Source organism: Meles meles, chromosome 2, assembly GCF_922984935.1.
Source record: "Meles meles chromosome 2, mMelMel3.1 paternal haplotype, whole genome shotgun sequence".
NCBI lineage: Eukaryota > Metazoa > Chordata > Mammalia > Carnivora > Mustelidae > Meles > Meles meles.
This window is the reverse complement of record NC_060067.1, coordinates 171249479-171256579: the sequence shown is the minus strand read 5'-3', so window position 1 is coordinate 171256579 and position 7101 is coordinate 171249479.

Sequence of the window (7101 nt, the reverse complement as noted above, 5' to 3'; positions counted from 1 at the left end):
GGAGGAGCCCCCAGAAAGCCGCACTGAGGCCCCACCAAGGATGCACACTGGGAATTCAAGACTGTCTCCAGGTCAAGCTCTTTGTTTGCTCAGACCTGGGCCTCCTGCATCCGCTGGTGTCCTGGGTGGTTTTGCCTGAGTTTGCAGACTGGTGCTGTGTGTCATGTTGCCGCAAATCTCAACAACCATCTGGGGGAATTGCCCCAGTTGGACAGACCTGGTTTTCACGAAGATTCCAAGATGTCTGGTAACTGAAGTCCCTCTCCTCTCCCTACAAACATGGTATTTGTTGAAAATAATCTTTCTTGTGGCACCTGGGTGGCTCAGTCGGTTAAGCGGCTGCCTTCAGCTCAGGTCATGATCCCAGAGTCATGGGATCTAGCCCCGCATTGGGCTCCCTGCTGAGTGCAGAGCCTGCTTCTCTCTCTCCCTCTGCCCACCGCTCTGCCTCCTTGTGCTCTTTCTCTCTATCTCTCTATCAAATAAATAAATAAAATCTTAAAAAAAGAAAAAAAGAACGAAGAAAGAAAATAGTCTTTCTTGAATGTAGTGGCCTCTCAGGTAGGTGATATTCACGGATTATTCAGAACATTATAAAGGTTTTCTGATGCTGAAACTAGAGCCTACTGTGAGTTGCGACTTGCTTAAAGGGTCATATCAAAATAACTGACGAGAGAATCAGTGCCGTCTGTTACCGGGAGTGCAGCTATTAACACCCATTACCTTTTCCTAGAAAATACAAGGACCAAACATTCTCTAATGGTGGTTTTTATGTCCCTGCACCCAATCTAATCCATTTCAACAGTATGCTCAAGGCTTTCCATTCTGTTTCTTTTTTTTCTTCTTCTTTTTTTTTTTTAGATGAGAATACTTAAGTTCTACTGTCAGCAAATTTTAATTATACAATGTGATGTGATCTGCTCATCACCATGTTGTGCATCAGATCTCATTCATCTCATAACTGACAGTGGATACCCTTTAACCAACCTCTCCCTAATTTCCCTCCCCACCAACCCCTGGCAACCTCTTTTCTACTCTGTTTCTATGAGTTTGACCTTTTTTTCAGTATTGTCTTTCTCTGCCAGATTTTTTCACTTTTTAGCATAATGCCCTCTAGGTTCACGTGTTGTTGCAAGCGACAGGATTTGTGTCTTTTTTAAGGCCAAATCATGTTCCCGTGTGTGTGTGTGTGATCACGCTTCCTCCATCCTTTCATTCATCAACAGACACTTGGATTGTTTTCATACCTTGGCTATGGTGGATAATGCTGCAGTGAACGCGGGCGTGTAGATATTTCTTTGAGAAAATGATTTCGTTTCTTTTGGACACACCCAGAAGTGGATGGATGACATAGTAGTTCTATTCTCCATTTCCTGAGAAACCTCATAACTTTTTTTTATAGGGACCGTACCAATTTCCATTCCCATCAACAGCGCCAGAAGGCTTCCTTTTCTCCACATCCTCACCAGGGTTTTGGTATCTCTTGTCTTTCTTACAACTGCCATTCTAATGGCCCTAAGCTGCTCTCTCACTGTGGTCTTGATTTGCACTTTCCTGATGCTGAGCACTTTTCAGGGACCTGTTGACCGTCTGTGTGTCTTTGGAAGCATGTCCATTCAGATCCTTTACCCATTTTTCAGTTGGGTGATTTGGTATTTTCCTGTTGAGTTGTATGAGTTTCGTATTGTTTGTATACTAACCTCTTACCAGGGACATGGTTTCCAAATATTTTCTCCTGTTTCATAGGCTGTCTTTTCATTTCACTGATGGTTTCCTTTGCTGTGAAGTTTAGTTTGGAACGGTCCCACTTGCTTATTTCTTCTTGTGTTGCCTTTGTTTTTGGTGTTAAAAAGAATAAAAAAACATTGCCAACACTCTTGCTTTCATGGTTGTGAGTTCAAGACCCATGTTGGGCATAGAGATTATGTAATAAAAAAACAGTTTGGGGTGCCTGGGTGGCTCAGTGGGTTAAAGCCTCTACCTTCGGCTTGGGTCATGATCCCAGGGTCTTGGGATGGAGCCCCGCATCGGGCTGTACGCTCAGCAGGGAGCCTGCTTCCTCCTCTCTCTCTGCCTGCCTCTCTGCCTACTTGTGTTCTGTCTGTCAAATAAATAAATAAAATCTTAAAAAAAACAGTTTATGTTAACTAACTAGAATTTAAATAAAAATTTGAAAAGAAAAAAAAAAAAAGCAATACCAAGATGCCCTCCACTCTGTTTCCACGTGTCTCCCTGCTTCTTGGGGAGCCGTTCATCCCCAACCTGCCAACTCCCTCTTGAAGATTCATCAGGGAAAATAAATTCAGATGTTTTTGCCCTCCAAAATTGCTGCTGCCAAATCCTGGATCTTAGCTTAAAGCAATTGTTCTTTTTCCCCATATTTAAATCTTAATCCCTTCTAGATTATTTTGTTTGGCGCATGTTTCCCTTAAATAGTTTATAGCTGAGATGGGGTTTCACCCGTTCACATACGTTGTTACCATTGATATGGTTAGTCTCATTCATGTCATTTTGTTTTGTGTTTTCTGTGTAATGTTTTCTTGATCTTTTTTCTTTTTTTTTTTTTTTTTGCTTCTTTTCAGTCCTGACTGATTTGTCTGTTGTTCCTTCTTCTCTATTGGTTTGAAAGCTATGTACCCATTTCTATTAATTTATTAATGAACATATTCAATTTTTTTTTTCAGAGAGAGAGTATGGAGGAGGGACAGAGGGAGAGAATCTTTTTTAAGATTTGATTCATTTGAGAGAGAGACGGATGGAGAGCATATGAGCAGGGGTTGGGAAGGAGGGCAAGAGGGAGAGGAAGAAGCAGACGTCCTGCAGAGCAAGGAGCCTGATGCGGGACTCGATCCCAGGACCCTGAGATCACGACCTGAACCCAAATCAGATGCTCAACCGAGTCACCCAGGCACCTCAAGAGGGAGAGAAAGAATCTTAAGCAGACTCCATGCTCAGTGTGGAACCCCACATAAGCCTCCATCTCATAGTCCTGAGATCACTACCTGAGCCGAAACCAGGAGTCAGATGCTTATCTGACTGAGTTACCCAGGCGCCCCCAAACTTCTTTTAATTGGCGTTGGGATTTAATGTCCTAGCCACCACTCTTGAAATGAAACAATTCCTTTAGCACTTTCACTTCCCCTCTTCTTTTACTGCCTTTTATATTTTATCTAAATCACTAGAATTTTAGTTCCAGGATATTAATTTTTTATAGTATGTGTTTCTTTCTTCTGAATAATTTATTGACAATATATTCTGTCCACGACCGCATTATAAACAAGTAATTGTTTTGCTCATTTCTTGATTCACTACTTTTTTTCTCCTGTTTTCCTTTCCCTGATTCATGTTATTATCTCAGAGGAATACATCCCCAAGCAATTCTTTTAGACAGTTTTGAGTGGGGTTACCTTTCTGAATTCTTGCATATCTGAGACTGGTTAGGTTGGCCCTCATATGATAGGTTGGTTGAGTGTGCAATTTTGAATTCAAAATCATTTTCCCTCAGAACCGTGAAGACAGTATTCTACAATTTCCTATTATCTTTTTTCTTTTCTTTTCAATTTCCCACATTCTAGATGAGAAGTATGGTGAGGGTTGATTTTTATTCTTTTTTCCTATAGTTTCCTGTTTTTCTCTTTATCAAACTCTTGGCCTTTTCTTTTTATCTTTGGACTTCAGAAATGTCACCTGAATATGCTGTATGTATCCAAATGTAGGGCTTGTACTCTCTCTTGCTCTCTTTCTCCCTCTCTGGTTTTATCTTGGCACTTGATAATTAATGTCTTTCTTCAACTCATGCAAATTTTCTTTTCTTCTCTCTTTTATTATTTCCTAGCCTCCATTATCCTCCTCCTTTCTTTTTGAAATTTCTGGAAGGATCTCAGTATTTCTGTCTTCCATTTTTATTAACTTATTAACTCCTGTTTGATACTTTTTATTTCTTTAATTATTTACATTGTCAGCTTGATAATACCGCTGACTAATTTGATATTCAGTCATTATCTACTTTGCTATGCAACCCACCTACCAAGGTGAGGTTTTGTTTGTTTGTGAAAGAATTATGTATTTGATTTCTAAGAACTCGGTTATTCTTTTTGGATGTCATATGCCCTGTAATAACTTGGGGGAATACTAACTGTGGTCATTTTTAAGTCTCCTTCTGTTGTCTGGATTAATAATTTTTCTTTGGTGGTTAATTCTTCTACTGATTTTGTTTAATGCTTTGTGTGGTAGTTTTACTCCCAACGTTTGTTGATTTTGATATTGTTTCTTTATCTGACAGTGGAAACCACTTCTAGTTACAGGAAACCAGGCTCCAAGTGTTTTCCTTTACTGTCTGTGTCCAAGAAACCATTTCTCTCAGGTGTGTGACCAGTTCATCTTCTACATTCGAGGAACCCCTTTCTTCTTGGCAGCCATAAAGGATCTGGGGCACTAAACTATTTCTCTGACTCCAATGCCCACTCTGGTTTCTCCTGTCAGAATGTTCACCAACTGGGACAGACCATGGAAGCCACAATAGAAACTGGAAGACCGCTGTAGCTGTTCTTATCCCTTTACCTGATTACTCAGCAGTTAGACCTTAAGTCTCGCCTGCGTATAATCTTATAATTACTGTGGGGTTTTGTTAGAAAGAAAATAATTTCTTTGGTGGTCCCATCTTTCCTTCATGGGACCAAAATTCCACTGTTCTTTTAGGTTTTTATCATAAATCTGACCTCCTCTCTTAACACATTTCAGCCATTCCCCACCAATTTGATCTACGAAGGTATCTCAGCTGACTTTCCAGTGCTATTATGGTTGTACGTTTTTTACATTTCTTTTGATACATCAGTAGGACTTGATATATCAATAAGATTTGGTATATCAACAGGAAAAATTTTTAAAAAGAAAAGGAAACATATCAGCCAGCCATTTCATACTGATCTTTTCTAAATCTCAATCCTTATAGACATGTCCAATTGTATATGGAAACTAGGACACTATAGTTATATCATGAGAAAGAAAATCTCATGATGTTCTTGATCCACACTCTCATGAGAGGACTGTGGATCTACTTTAAGGACTCTGATTAATCTTGACTCTACAGACTGGTGGATGCTGGGCATGATGAGACTGGAAAGATGATTCCATTGGGGATAAAATTATTAATTATTGACCAAAAAAAGTGAAGCATGTCTTGAAGTTAATGACTCACATGTGTTGTTAGTTTGGCAGGAGGGCTGATGGGGTTCTTCACACCTGGCTGTTTACAGTCTCCTGGACATCTGCACTGGTTTCCAAACTGCCTCTCCTGCTTCCAGTCAGATGTCCATCCTGTTCACACCAACTAGCCCTTGTCCTTTTCGTATCTCATCTCTCCTTCCCTTGTACCCTTGATTTCTCCTCCGGGAAATGGTGTTTTTAATTACCCTGTCTGTCTTGTAGGCTCCCTTTCCTAGGCCTAAAAAGTGCTTAGATCAGCTTTCATTTTACAACAGACGCAGACCATAGTGAAGAGAAATAATAGAGTTTGTTTTCATATAGCCTGGAATGCTTTCAGTAGAAAGACTCATGCCATTCAAATCATCCTCAAAAGCAGTTATAAATTCCAAAACAGAAATCACTTTTATGTATTTTTAAGTGTTTCGGGAATACTTAATGTGGTCAGTACATTTTTCAATAGATACCAAATTTTATACCATAGAATCATGTTTTTATGTGTATGCAAACCCATTGTAGATCATTGGGCTCCTTGTGTGACCTATGTATCTCTTACTTTTCTGCACATTACACTGGATTTTTAAAAGGGAAACAACATGGTGAAGGGAAACACAGGGCACTAGGACCTGTGTGTTCTAGACCAGCCATTACCTAGCTGTGTGGGCTGTGGGGTTTTAGGTGGATCATTTACCCTCTGGTTTTCCGGTCAATTAATTAAAGGTAATGAGTCATGGCTCTCTCCTGCTCTAAAATACTATACTTTGCAGATTTTCACAATTTTTAAGCCACACAACTTTTAATCATAACTTTGTTCCTTTGGGAAATGTCATCTGTTTTATCACTGCCTTAGAACAGGATGTGCAGGGATACATTGTGATGAAAATCAAGGCTTCCCTGCCTCAAATCCCAGATCAGATTGTGGACTTAAAGGGCAAATCGCTGTTCTTCTTTTTATTGAGAACACTATTGACTTTAACTCATTACTTAACTTTATCTAACTCATTAGTTTGCTAGGTAAATGACAATTCTAATCCTAGAAAAATGCATTTAAATTCAAATTCAGTTTTAAATTTTGAAAAATACCACATGAAACACTATCCACAGCAAGTCCCTTTCTGACCAGACACAAATACAGCAAAGGTCAAACATTTGTACGTGTACACATAGCTTAAGGTGGGACGCAGTAACTGCTTCAAATGCCGGAAAGCATAAATATTTATACATCACGATAACCCAAAGACAGTCACTACAAAAGATCACTTTAAAGCAAAAAAATTTTAACTTCAAATGTATTTCAAGAAAAATCTTTTGTGGGCAAAATCTCCCAGCTATTGCAACCGGGGGGAGGGCAGGGGTCCAAGAGCAACTGGCTCCGGGGGTCCCAAACAGACCAGGTTTGGCCACTCTCTGCTGACAAAACTCAAAGGCAGAGAAACGAGGTGCCTGGGTGACTCAGTGGGTTAAGCATCTGCCTTTAGCTCCGGTCATGATCCCAGGGTCCTGGGATCGAGGCCCACATCAGGCTCCCTGCTGCTCAAGGAGTCTGCTTCTCCCTCTGCCTGCTGCTCCCCCCTCTGCCTGCTGCTCCCCCTGCTTGTGCACGCTCTCTCTCTCTCTCTCTGACAAATAAATAAATAAAATCTTAAAAAACTAAGCAGAACGAAGGAATTCATTTCAGTGAGAGAAGACAGTGGACTAATGTCTCCAAGACCGTCTCCAAAGTGCTGAAAATACTTCCTGGTTTTTGTAAGGAAAATGTGGGACAAATGTCGGTGGGTACATGCAGGTGGGCAGAAAAGGTAAAGTCGATCATTATCCTGGGGTCAATCACCTCGAGTCCTGCTGGCATCAGAGCAGCCATCATTGTTGCTGGAGGGGCAGTGGTTTTGGTCCCCATCA